Consider the following 14,779-nt stretch of genomic DNA (forward strand, 5'->3'; position numbering starts at 1 on the left):
CACCTTCCTACCTCTCTCCCATTTCTTTCCTTCACTATTCCTTTTTCCATATATACCCCTCCCCTCTTCCCACCCCCTCCTTTTATCTGGAGTACATATCCAAATGCCTTATTTGTTCCCATTATTAGCAGGACCCTATATTTGGGTTAACCCCATTTCCCCCCCCCCCCTCTGTGAAGAAGCCATTAAGCTTCATGTTGTTCTCAATGCGGCAAATTGACATCTTAATGCCGCGTTACTGTTCTATTAATGTTTATGTTTTTATTTTTAGTTTTTACATTTGTGGAACACCTGAATATCTGTCACATCTATATATGTTAAGTGGGGAGAGTATGCTCACTTCTCTAGGGGCCGCCACTACGGCCCTACTACTTATCCATGAATGACCTTAAGTTAGTGTCCTTTAATGTAAAGGGCCTTAGATCTCCATCTAAAAGATCTCAAATTTTCTCCCTCCTTTGGAAGGAAAGATGTTCAGTCTTGTTTTTACAGGAAACCCATTATAAATATGGCAACTACCCTGACCTGTCATTTTCCAAATTTCCAAATTGGTATCATTGTGGAGCAGGGGGAGCGGCCTCTAGAGGAGTGAGTATAGGTTTCAGAGGAAATGTCCCCTTCACTTATTCTGCACACACACAAGACCCAGATGGCAGATACATCATACTCAAAGGTACTATTGGTCGTAAAATGTACACTTTTGTCAATATTTACACCCCTAACGCCGACCAAATTGGTTGGCTCCTGTCCCTTTTGACCCTGGTGGAGGACCTGCAGGAGGGAACCCTTGTCTTGGCAGGTGACTTTAACGTCGCCTTACAGCCCCTTGTTGATACGTCCTCCATAAAGTCTTCTTTCTCTGCTAAATCTCTCAAAAAGCTGAACTCTAGATTATACGACCTAGGACTAATAGATATATGGCGTTGCCTTAACCCTAATCACACTGATTATTCCTTTTACTCCGCTCCAGGTCACTCCTATAGCAGGATAGACTATATATTCGTACCGAAGGACCAGATACCTCTCTTCTTGGATGCAAAAATTGGTAACATCACCTTATCAGATCACTCCCCTATTTTCTGTACTATACGTCTGTCTTCTGAACCAGGTAGGACTCCTATTTGGAGACTTAATGAATCTGTGCTGAGCAACGATGGCCTTAAAAAACACTTTAAATCCCTTTTAGAGGAATATTTTTCTCTCAATAATAATCCAGATATTTCCCCCCAGACCCTTTGGGACGCCCACAAAGTTTTTATACAAGGGCATTTCATTAGCAAATGTTCCTATCTGAAGAAGCAAGCAGATAAACACCTTTCCTCTCTTTTGGACCAGATCCATGTATTGGAGTCTCTCCATAAGAGATCCCTCGCAATCCATCACTTAGCAGAACTTACCACTCTTAGATCAGAGCTTAAAAACCTCCTAAATGCCAAAGCCGCTAAATACTATTTATCCTCCCAAAGTTTTTCGCTCATGGCAACAAGTAGGGATGAGCGAACTCGAACTGTATACATTTTCGTAAAAGTTCGGGTTCGGTGTTCGTCGCTTTCTTGGCGCTTTTGTGACGCTTTCTTGGCGCTTTTTGAAAGGCTGCAAAGCAGCCAATCAACAAGCGTCATACTACTTGCCCCAAGAGCCGTCACAGCCATGCCTACTATTGGCATGGCTGTGATTGGCCAGAGCACCATGTGACCCAGCCTCTATTTAAGCTGGAGTCACATAGCGCCGCCCGTCACTCTGCTCTGATTAGCCTAGGGAGAGGTTGCGGCTCCGATAGTAGGGCGAGATTAGGCAGATTAACTCCTCCAAAGGACTTGATTAATCGATCGATCTGCAGCTGTGCATCATTGAGCTGCTGAAATTCAAATGCTCACTGTTTTTAGGCTGCCCAGACCGTTTGTCAGTCACTTTTTTCTGGGGTGATCGGCGGCCATTTTGTGTCTTGTGCGGTGCTGCGACCAAGTGCATCCAAGCTGCGACCAAGTGCATTTAACCCTCAATGGTGTGGTTGTTTTTTGGCTAAAGCCTACATCAGGGTGAAGCTGTCACACCAAGTGCATTTAACCAGCAATAGTCTGTTTATTTTTTGGCCATTTACTACATCAGGGGCAAGCTGCGCCCGTCACCAAGTGCATTTAACGCTCAATGGTGTGGTTGTTTTTTGGCTAAAGCCTACATCAGGGTGAAGCTGTCACACCAAGTGCATTTAACCAGCAATAGTCTGTTCATTTTTTGGCCATATACTACATCAGGGGCAAGCTGCGCCCGTCACCAAGTGCATTTAACCAGCAATAGTCTGTTCATTTTTTGGCCATATACTACATCAGGGGCAAGCTGCGCCCATCACCAAGTGCATTTAACCAGCAATAGTCTGTTCATTTTTTGGCCATATACTAAATCAGGGGCAAGCTGCGCCTGTCACCAAGTGCATTTAACCAGCAATAGTCTGTTCATTTTTTGGCCATATACTACATCAGGGGCAAGCTGCGCCCGTCACCAAGTGCATTTAACCCTCAGTAGTGTGGTTGGTCAAGCTGTCACACCAAGTGCATTTAACCAGCAATAGTCTGTTCATTTTTTGGCCATATACTACATCAGGGGCAAGCTGCGCCCGTCACCAAGTGCATTTAACCCTCAGTAGTGTGGTTGGTCAAGCTGTCACACCAAGTGCATTTAACCAGCAATAGTCTGTTCATTTTTTGGCCATATACTACATCAGGGGCAAGCTGCGCCTGTCACCAAGTGCATTTAACCCTCAATGGTGTGGTTGTTTTTTGGCTAAAGCCTACATCAGGGTGAAGCTGTCACACCAAGTGCATTTAACCAGCAATAGTCTGTTCATTTTTTGGCCATATACTACATCAGGGGCAAGCTGCGCCCGTCACCAAGTGCATTTAACCAGCAATAGTCTGTTAATTTTTTGGCCATATACTACATCAGGGGCAAGCTGCGCCCATCACCAAGTGCATTTAACCAGCAATAGTCTGTTCATTTTTTGGCCATATACTAAATCAGGGGCAAGCTGCGCCCGTCACCAAGTGCATTTAACCAGCAATAGTCTGTTCATTTTTTGGCCATATACTACATCAGGGGCAAGCTGCGCCCGTCACCAAGTGCATTTAACCCTCAGTAGTGTGGTTGGTCAAGCTGTCACACCAAGTGCATTTAACCAGCAATAGTCTGTTCATTTTTTGGCCATATACTACATTAGGGGCAAGCTGCGCCCGTCACCAAGTGCATTTAACCCTCAGTAGTGTGGTTGGTCAAGCTGTCACACCAAGTGCAATTAACCAGCAATAGTGTGGTTATTTTTTAGTGGTTTCTGCTATATCAGAGCTATTTGAAATCTATCCCTAAAAGGGTATATAATATTCAAGGTGCACATAGGGTCATTCAGAATAACTTCACACACACGCTACTGTGCATTTCCAAGTCTAATTCTGTCACTAAATCCATACCGGTCACCCAGCGCCTAAATACTAGGCCTCAAATTTATATCCCGCTGAATTTGAATACAATACATTGGGCTAAATAATATTTTTGTTGTTGTGGTGAACCATAACAATGAGGAAAACATCTAGTAAGGGACGCGGACGTGGACATGGTCGTGGTGGTGTTAGTGGACCCTCTGGTGCTGGGAGAGGACGTGGCCGTTCTGCCACATCCACACGTCCTAGTGTACCAACTACCTCAGGACCCAGTAGCCGCCAGAATTTACAGCGATATATGGTGGGGCCCAATGCCGTTCTAAGGATGGTAAGGCCTGAGCAGGTACAGGCATTAGTCAATTGGGTGGCCGACAGTGGATCCAGCACGTTCACATTATCTCCCACCCAGTCTTCTGCAGAAAGCGCACAGATGGCGCCTGAAAACCAACCCCATCAGTCTGTCACATCACCCCCATGCATACCAGGGAAACTGTCTCAGCCTCAAGTTATGCAGCAGTCTCTTATGCTGTTTGAAGACTCCGTTGGCAGGGTTTCCCAAGGGCATCCACCTAGCCCTTCCCCAGCGGTGAAAGACATAGAATGCACTGACGCACAACCACTTATGTTTCCTGATGATGAGGACATGGGAATAACACCTCAGCATGTCTCTGATGATGACGAAACACAGGTGCCAACTGCTGCGTCTTTCTGCAGTGTGCAGACTGAACAGGAGGTCAGGGATCAAGACTGGGTGGAAGACGATGCAGGGGACGATGAGGTCCTAGACCCCACATGGAATGAAGGTCGTGCCACTGACTTTCACAGTTCGGAGGAAGAGGCAGTGGTGAGACCGAGCCAACAGCGTAGCAAAAGAGGGAGCAGTGGGCAAAAGCAGAACACCCGCCGCCAAGAGACTCCGCCTGCTACTGACCGCCGCCATCTGGGACCGAGCACCCCAAAGGCAGCTTCAAGGAGTTCCCTGGCATGGCACTTCTTCAAACAATGTGCTGACGACAAGACCCGAGTGGTTTGCACGCTGTGCCATCAGAGCCTGAAGCGAGGCATTAACGTTCTGAACCTGAGCACAACCTGCATGACCAGGCACCTGCATGCAAAGCATGAACTGCAGTGGAGTAAACACCTTAAAACCAAGGAAGTCACTCAGGCTCCCCCTGCTACCTCTTCTGCTGCTGCCGCCTCGGCCTCTTCCTCTGCCTCTGGAGGAACGTTGGCACCTGCCGCCCAGCAAACAGGGGATGTACCACCAACACCACCACCACCTCCGTCACCAAGCGTCTCAACCATGTCACACGGCAGCGTTCAGCTCTCCATCTCACAAACATTTGAGAGAAAGCGTAAATTCCCACCTAGCCACCCTCGATCCCTGGCCCTGAATGCCAGCATTTCTAAACTACTGGCCTATGAAATGCTGTCATTTAGGCTGGTGGACACAGACAGCTTCAAACAGCTCATGTCGCTTGCTGTCCCACAGTATGTTGTTCCCAGCCGCCACTACTTCTCCAAGAGAGCCGTGCCTTCCCTGCACAACCAAGTATCCGATAAAATCAAGTGTGCACTGCGCAACGCCATCTGTAGCAAGGTCCACCTAACCACAGATACGTGGACCAGTAAGCACGGCCAGGGACGCTATATCTCCCTAACTGCACACTGGGTAAATGTAGTGGCAGCTGGGCCCCAGGCGGAGAGCTGTTTAGCGCACGTCCTTCCGCCGCCAAGGATCGCAGGGCAACATTCTTTGCCTCCTGTTGCCACCTCCTCCTTCTCGGCTTCCTCCTCCTCTTCTTCCACCTGCTCATCCAGTCAGCCACACACCTTCACCACCAACTTCAGCACAGCCCGGGGTAAACGTCAGCAGGCCATTCTGAAACTCATATGTTTGGGGGACAGGCCCCACACCGCACAGGAGTTGTGGCGGGGTATAGAACAACAGACCGACGAGTGGTTGCTGCCGGTGAGCCTCAAGCCCGGCCTGGTGGTGTGTGATAATGGGCGAAATCTCGTTGCAGCTCTGGGACTAGCCAATTTGACGCACATCCCTTGGTTGGCGCATGTGCTGAATTTGGTGGTGCAGAAGTTCATTCACAACTACCCCGACATGTCAGAGCTGCTGCATAAAGTGCGGGCCATCTGTTCGCGCTTCCGGCGTTCACATCCTGCTGCTGCTCGCCTGTCTGCGCTACAGCGTAACTTCGGCCTTCCCGCTCACCGCCTCATATGCGACGTGCCCACCAGGTGGAACTCCACCTTGCACATGCTGGACAGACTGTGCGAGCAGCAGCAGGCCATAGTGGAGTTTCAGCTGCAGCACGCACGGGTCAGTCGCACTACAGAACAGCACCACTTCACCACCAATGACTGGGCCTCCATGTGAGACCTGTGTGCCCTGTTGCGCTGTTTCGAGTACTCCACCAACATGGCCAGTGGCGATGACGCCGTTATCAGCGTTACAATACCACTTCTATGTCTCCTTGAGAAAACACTTAGGGCGATGATGGAAGAGGAGGTGGCCCAGGAGGAGGAGGAGGAGGAGGAAGAGGGGTCATTTTTAGCACTTTCAGGCCAGTCTCTTCGAAGTGACTCAGAGGGAGGTTTTTGGCAACAGCAGAGGCCAGGTACAAATGTGGCCAGCCAGGGCCCACTACTGGAGGACGAGGAGGATGAGGATGAGGAGGAGGTGGAGGAGGATGAGGATGAAGCATGGTCACAGCGGGGTGGCACCCAACGCAGCTCGGGTCCATCACTGGTGCGTGGCTGGGGGGAAAGGCAGGACAATGACGATACGCCTCCCACAGAGGACAGCTTGTCCTTACCCCTGGGCAGCCTGGCACACATGAGCGACTACATGCTGCAGTGCCTGCGCAACGACAGCAGAGTTGCCCACATTTTAACCTGTGCGGACTACTGGGTTGCCACCCTGCTGGATCCACGCTACAAAGACAATGTGCCCACCTTACTTCCTGCACTGGAGCGTGATAGGAAGATGCGCGAGTACAAGCGCACGTTGGTAGACACGCTACTGAGAGCATTCCCAAATGTCACAGGGGAACAAGTGGAAGCCCAAGGCCAAGGCAGAGGAGGAGCAAGAGGTCGCCAAGGCAGCTGTGTCACGGCCAGCTCCTCTGAGGGCAGGGTTAGCATGGCAGAGATGTGGAAAACTTTTGTCAACACGCCACAGCTAACTGCACCACCACCTGATACGCAACGTGTTAGCAGGAGGCAACATTTCACTAACATGGTGGAACAGTACGTGTGCACACCCCTCCACGTACTGACTGATGGTTCGGCCCCATTCAACTTTTGGGTCTCTAAATTGTCCACGTGGCCAGAGCTAGCCTTTTATGCCTTGGAGGTGCTGGCCTGCCCGGCGGCCAGCGTTTTGTCTGAACGTGTATGGAGCACGGCAGGGGGCGTCATTACAGACAAACGCAGCCGCCTGTCTACAGCCAATGTGGACAAGCTGACGTTCATAAAAATGAACCAGGCATGGATCCCACAGGACCTGTCCGTCCCTTGTCCAGATTAGACATTAACTACCTCCCCTTAACCATATATTATTGGACTCCAGGGCACTTCCTCATTCAATCCTATTTTTATTTTCATTTTACCATTATATTGCGAGGCTACCCAAAGTTGAATGAACCTCTCCTCTGTCTGGGTGCCGGGGCCTAAATATATGCCAATGGATTGTTCCAATGTTGGGTGACGTGAAGCCTGATTCTCTGCTATGACATGCAGACTAATTCTCTGCTGACATGAAGACAGATTCTCTGTTACGGGACCTCTCTCCTCTGCCTGGGCCTAAATTTATGAAAATGGACTCTTACAGTGGTGGGTGACGTGAAGCCTGATTCTCTGCTATGATATGAAGACTGATTCTCTGCTATGACATGAAGACTGATTCTCTGCTGACATGAAGCCAGATTGTCTGTTACGGGACCTCTCTCCTCTGCCTGGGTGCTGGGCCTAAAGTTATGAGAATGCACTGTTGCAGTGGTGGCTGACGTGAAGCCTGATTCTCTGCTATGACATGCAGACTAATTCTCTGCTGACATGAAGCCAGATCCTCTGTTACGGGACCTCTCTTCTCTGCCTGGGTGCTGGGCCTAAATTTATGAAAATGGACTCTTGCAGTGGTGGGTGACGTGATGCCTGATTCTCTGCTATGACATGAAGACTGATTCTCTGCTATGACATGAAGACTGATTCTCTGCTGACATGAAGCCAGATTGTCTGTTACGGGACCTCTCTCCTCTGCCTGGGTGCTGGGCCTAAATTTATGACAATGGACTGTTGCAGTGGTGGCTGACGTGAAGCCTGATTCTCTGCTATGACATGCAGACTGATTCTCTGCTGACATGAAGCCAGATCCTCTGTTACGGGACCTCTCTCCTCTGCCTGGGTGCTGGGCCTAAATTTATGAAAATGGACTGTTGCAGTGGTGGGTGACGTGAAGCCTGATTCTCTGCTATGACATGAAGACTGATTCTCTGCTATGACATGGAGACTGATTCTCTGCTGACATGAAGCCAGATTGTCTGTTACGGGACCTCTCTCCTCTGCCTGGGTGCTGGGCCTAAATTTATGACAATGGACTGTTGCAGTGGTGGCTGACGTGAAGCCTGATTCTCTGCTATGACATGCAGACTGATTCTCTGCTGACATGAAGCCAGATCCTCTGTTACGGGACCTCTCTCCTCTGCCTGGGTGCTGGGCCTAAATTTATGAAAATGGACTGTTGCAGTGGTGGGTGACGTGAAGCCTGATTCTCTGCTATGATATGAAGACTGATTCTCTGCTATGACATGGAGACTGATTCTCTGCTGACATGAAGCCAGATTGTCTATTACGGGACCTCTCTCCTCTGCCTGGGTGCTGGGCCTAAATTTATGACAATGGACTGTTGCAGTGGTGGCTGACGTGAAGCCTGATTCTCTGCTATGACATGCAGACTGATTCTCTGCTGACATGAAGCCAGATCCTCTGTTACGGGACCTCTCTCCTCTGCCTGGGTGCTGGGCCTAAATTTATGAAAATGGACTGTTGCAGTGGTGGGTGACGTGAAGCCTGATTCTCTGCTATTATATGAAGACTGATTCTCTGCTGACATGAAGCCAGATCCTCTGTTACGGGACCTCTTTCCTCTGCCTGGGTGCTGGGCCTAAATATCTGACAATGGACTGTTGCATTGGTGGCTGACGTGAAGCCTGATTCTCTGCTATGACATGCAGACTAATTCTCTGCTGACATGAAGCCAGATTGTCTGTTACGGGACCTCTCTCCTCTGCCTGGGTGCTGGGCCTAAATATATGCCAATGGACTGTTGCAGTGGTGGCTGACGTGAAGCCTTATTCTCTGCTATGACATGCAGACTAATTCTCTGCTGACATGAAGCCAGATTGTCTGTTACGGGACCTCTCTCCTCTGCCTGGGTGCTGGGCCTAAATTTATGAAAATGGACTTTTACAGTGGTGGGTGACGTGAAGCCTGATTCTCTGCTATGACATAAAGACTGATTCTCTGCTGACATGAAGCCAGATTGTCTGTTACGGGACCTCTCTCCTCTGCCTGGGTGCTGGGCCTAAATTTATGAAAATGGACTCTTACAGTGGTGGGTGACGTGATGCCTGATTCTCTGCTATGACATGAAGACTGATTCTCTGCTATGACATGAAGACTGATTCTCTGCTGACATGAAGCCAGATTGTCTGTTACGGGACCTCTCTCCTCTGCCTGGGTGCTGGGCCTAAATTTATGAAAATGGACTGTTGCAGTGGTGGCTGACGTGAAGCCTGATTCTCTGCTATGACATGCAGACTGATTCTCTGCTGACATGAAGCCAGATCCTCTGTTACGGGACCTCTCTCCTCTGCCTGGGTGCTGGGCCTAAATTTATGAAAATGGACTCTTACAGTGGTGGGTGACGTGAAGCCTGATTCTCTGCTATGACATGAAGACTGATTCTCTGCTGACATGAAGCCAGATTGTCTGTTACGGGACCTCTCTCCTCTGCCTGGGTGCTGGGCCTAAATTTATGACAATGGACTGTTGCAGTGGTGGCTGACGTGAAGCCTGATTCTCTGCTATGACATGCAGACTGATTCTCTGCTGACATGAAGCCAGATCCTCTGTTACGGGACCTCTCTCCTCTGCCTGGGTGCTGGGCCTAAATTTATGAAAATGGACTGTTGCAGTGGTGGGTGACGTGAAGCCTGATTCTCTGCTATGATATGAAGACTGATTCTCTGCTATGACATGCAGACTGATTCTCTGCTGACATGAAGCCAGATTGTCTGTTACGGGACCTCTCTCCTCTGCCTGGGTGCTGGGCCTAAATTTATGACAATGGACTGTTGCAGTGGTGGCTGACGTGAAGCCTGATTCTCTGCTATGACATGCAGACTGATTCTCTGCTGACATGAAGCCAGATCCTCTGTTACGGGACCTCTCTCCTCTGCCTGGGTGCTGGGCCTAAATTTATGAAAATGGACTGTTGCAGTGGTGGGTGACGTGAAGCCTGATTCTCTGCTATTATATGAAGACTGATTCTCTGCTGACATGAAGCCAGATCCTCTGTTACGGGACCTCTCTCCTCTGCCTGGGTGCTGGGCCTAAATATCTGACAATGGACTGTTGCATTGGTGGCTGACGTGAAGCCTGATTCTCTGCTATGACATGCAGACTAATTCTCTGCTGACATGAAGCCAGATTGTCTGTTACGGGACCTCTCTCCTCTGCCTGGGTGCTGGGCCTAAATATATGCCAATGGACTGTTGCAGTGGTGGCTGACGTGAAGCCTTATTCTCTGCTATGACATGCAGACTAATTCTCTGCTGACATGAAGCCAGATTGTCTGTTACGGGACCTCTCTCCTCTGCCTGGGTGCTGGGCCTAAATTTATGAAAATGGACTCTTACAGTGGTGGGTGACGTGAAGCCTGATTCTCTGCTATGACATAAAGACTGATTCTCTGCTGACATGAAGCCAGATTGTCTGTTACGGGACCTCTCTCCTCTGCCTGGGTGCTGGGCCTAAATTTATGAAAATGGACTCTTACAGTGGTGGGTGACGTGATGCCTGATTCTCTGCTATGACATGAAGACTGATTCTCTGCTATGACATGAAGACTGATTCTCTGCTGACATGAAGCCAGATTGTCTGTTACGGGACCTCTCTCCTCTGCCTGGGTGCTGGGCCTAAATTTATGACAATGGACTGTTGCAGTGGTGGCTGACGTGAAGCCTGATTCTCTGCTATGACATGCAGACTGATTCTCTGCTGACATGAAGCCAGATCCTCTGTTACGGGACCTCTCTCCTCTGCCTGGGTGCTGGGCCTAAATTTATGAAAATGGACTCTTACAGTGGTGGGTGACGTGAAGCCTGATTCTCTGCTATGACATGAAGACTGATTCTCTGCTATGACATGAAGACTGATTCTCTGCTGACATGAAGCCAGATTGTCTGTTACGGGACCTCTCTCCTCTGCCTGGGTGCTGGGCCTAAATTTATGAAAATGGACTGTTGCAGTGGTGGGTGACGTGAAGCCTGATTCTCTGCTATGATATGAAGACTGATTCTCTGCTGACATGAAGCCAGATCCTCTGTTACGGGACCTCTCTCCTCTGCCTGGGTGCTGGGCCTAAATATCTGACAATGGACTGTTGCATTGGTGGCTGACGTGAAGCCTGATTCTCTGCTATGACATGCAGACTGATTCTCTGCTGACATGAAGCCAGATCCTCTGTTACGGGACCTCTCTCCTCTGCCTGGGTGCTGGGCCTAAATTTATGAAAATGGACTGTTGCAGTGGTGGGTGACGTGAAGCCTGATTCTCTGCTATGATATGAAGACTGATTCTCTGCTGACATGAAGCCAGATCCTCTGTTACGGGAACTCTCTCCTCTGCCTGGGTGCTGGGCCTAAATATCTGACAATGGACTGTTGCATTGGTGGCTGACGTGAAGCCTGATTCTCTGCTATGACATGCAGACTAATTCTCTGCTGACATGAAGCCAGATTGTCTGTTACGGGACCTCTCTCCTCTGCCTGGGTGCTGGGCCTAAATTTATGAAAATGGACTGTTGCAGTGGTGGGTGACGTGAAGCCTGATTCTCTGCTATGACATGAAGACTGATTCTCTGCTGACATGAAGCCAGATTGTCTGTTACGGGACCTCTCTCCTCTGCCTGGGTGCCGGGGCCTAAATATCTGAGAATGGACTGTTCCAGTGGTGGGTGACGGGAAGCCAGATTCTCTGCTATGGGACCTCTCTCCAATTGATTTTGGTTAATTTTTATTTATTAAATTTTTATTTTAATTCATTTCCCTATCCACATTTGTTTGCAGGGGATTTACCTACATGTTGCTGCCTTTTGCAGCCCTCTAGCCCTTTCCTCAGCTGTTTTACAGCCGTTTTAGTGCCGAAAAGTTCGGGTCCCCATTGACTTTAATGGGGTTCGGGTTCGGGACGAAGTTCGGATCGGGTTCGGATCCCGAACCCGAACATTTTCGGGAAGTTCGGCCGAACTTCTCGAACCCGAACATCCAGGTGTTCACTCAACTCTAGCAACAAGGCCTCTAAATTCATGATGCAACATATTAAACATAGAAAATTAGCTAGACATGTATCTTCCATCAAAACTCCCCAAGGCCAACAGGTCTTCTCCTCAGAGGCTATAGCGGAGCAATGTAAGCTTTTTTACGAGACCCTGTATAATTTACCTCCCCCTGCAGAGGACTTACTCACTCAGGGTAGAGACTCGTCAGTTAAAGCCTTTCTGGATACACTAAACCTTCCAAAGCTATCCCCAGGTCAGCAAAACGCCTTAACACTCCTCTTATGTTAGCTTTCTGTTACTATCCATGATGTTAACAGGTCGGTTTTGACCCGTGTCTTAAATCATCCATAAAATACCCTCTGAACAATTATTTATCATCCAATTTGTTTCTTACCTCTTGGTTACCTTGTTAGGCTTCTTTATCCTTGAAAATATTGGTTTTAATATTTTTGGTGTGACCCTGAGACCTTTCTTTTGATAGCATACCTCCCATGCTGCATATTGGAGATGATTACTCTGCAAGTCAGCAACTCTGAAATGTATTGGTCCTATGTTTCTTTACTTTATTTAGAGAAGCAGACAAGCAGGCAAAGAGATAGGCCCCTCCCTAACTACAGCTCACAGGGTTGAGAGGTGATTGGCTGTCAGTGTTACTAAGCAGAGAGATTTCAGTTTTGGCACTTATTAGTGTCCTATAATCCTATATTATAACTGGGTCAGAATTGACCCTAACACCATAAAGGTCTTAATTTTAACCACAGTATTTTATAATTTAGTCAAAAGGATTCTTTTTCTATTACATTGTTTAAATAGAGGTTCCTGACAAAGTAAAAAAATCTTGATGCAATAAACAAATTTATGTGATACTTATAGACATTCAAAACCTGAAAACCGTTCGGTTCTGACCCTAACATAAGAGGAGGGCTAGAAAAGCCCTTTACTTCATCTGAATTAGTAGCAGCCCTTAAAGCCTCCCCAAAAGATAAATGCCCGGGCCCGGATGGCTTCCCCACCACTTACTATAACACATTCTAAGACTCTTTAACCTGCTCAGGACCACCGTCTTTGCTGCGGTCCTGTTTCTCTGGGTGGACGCGCCGGTGCGTCCTCTCGCGAGACGCGAGATTTCGGGGAAAGCCGGCCCGCGCATGCGCATCGCGGGCCAGCAAAATTTCAAAGACAAGTTCGTCATCAACCTGCCAGCCAATGATCGTGGCTGGCAGGTTGTTTATTTTCAAAAAAACGAATCAGCAGCCAGATAACACATCATATTTAGTAAATATGATGTGTTATATGGCTGCTGTGCTCCTCTGCTCCTTCTTTTGGTCGGTTGGTTCCAGCAGAGGAGCACACATCACTGTGAGTACCCACCAACACCACACTTAGCCCCCAGATCACCTCCCAGCACCCCAATTAACCCCTTGATCACCCGTTCTTGCCCCTGTCAATCACTAGTGAAAAGGAAAAAAGTGATTTTTTCACTGGTATTGACTGATAGGTTTTAGTATAGTTTAGGTCCCTTGGTTAGGTAGTTTAGCGATCGGTTAGCGCCCAGCCCACCGCACCGCAGTCCCTTATTCGCTGATTAGCGTATCGCTAATCAGCATTTGTACTTTTATAGTATCTGTAAGTGATCAAAACTGATCACGGTCAGATCTATAATAGTATTAGTGTCACTTTAGTTCGCCCTCCACCCAAAACGCAGTGTTTGCCCGATCAGGCCTGATCGGTCGCCCACACGTGCGTTCACCCACGCCCGCCCCACCGCAGTGACAAAAAAATATATATTTTTTTGATCACTGCACATTCACTTTACACGCGCTGCGGCGATAAAGTCAGTTTTGATATTTTTTATCAACCGCAGCGGCCTCCGGTACTTCGCTAGCCTCCCCTTTGTAAGACAGGCTTTCTTTTTTTCTTGGGTAGTCTCAGGGAATACCCCTAAATTTAGTTGCCCAAATGTCAAACAGGGGGTATTCTTCTGAAGAGGCCTACAGGCTTCTGACCCAGTCGGATGAGGAATGGGAACCCTCATCTGATGAATCTAGCGGGTCAGAATACGAACCTGTAGAAAGCAGTGGCTCTCTGACCCAAAGTTCGGACGAGGAGGCTGAGGTCCCTGATAGCACCAGGCGTACCCGGCCCCGTGTCGCTAGACCACAGGTTGCGCAGGATCCGCTTCAAGAGCAGCAGAGTAAGGCTGGTGCTGTCGGATTACGCGGTGAGGCATACACCAGCAGCGCAGCCCTTCCTGGACCTAGTACCAGCACTGCCGTACTACCTGGTGAAGTGGCGAGCACCAGAAGAGCAGTTGAAGCTGGTACGGTGGCACGAGCAGTAGTGACCCCGTCGCAGCCACCGTAAAGACGTGCCCGTAGAGCCCCTAGAATCCCTGAGGTGCTGGCAAACCCTGATTGGCAGTCCCCAACTTCAGCCGCACCTGTAGTTCCCCCTTTCACCGCCCAGTCTGGAGTTCGGGTTGAGACAGCTCAGATCGGTTCGGCCCTGGGATTTTTTGAGCTGTTCTTGACTGCGGAGCTCTTGGACTTAGTCGTGGCCGAAACAAATCGGTATGCCACACAATTTATATCCGCCAACCCGGGAAGCTCTTATGCCCAGTCTTTCCGGTGGAAACCAGTCCAAGTTTCCGAAATTAAAACATTTCTGGGCCTTCTCCTCAGTATGGGTCTTACTAAAAAGCATGAATTGCGGTCATATTGGTCCACGAACCCAATTCATCACATGCCCATGTTCTCTGCTGCTATGTCCA

This window comes from Bufo gargarizans, chromosome 3, assembly GCF_014858855.1.
Source record: "Bufo gargarizans isolate SCDJY-AF-19 chromosome 3, ASM1485885v1, whole genome shotgun sequence".
Lineage (NCBI taxonomy): Eukaryota > Metazoa > Chordata > Amphibia > Anura > Bufonidae > Bufo > Bufo gargarizans.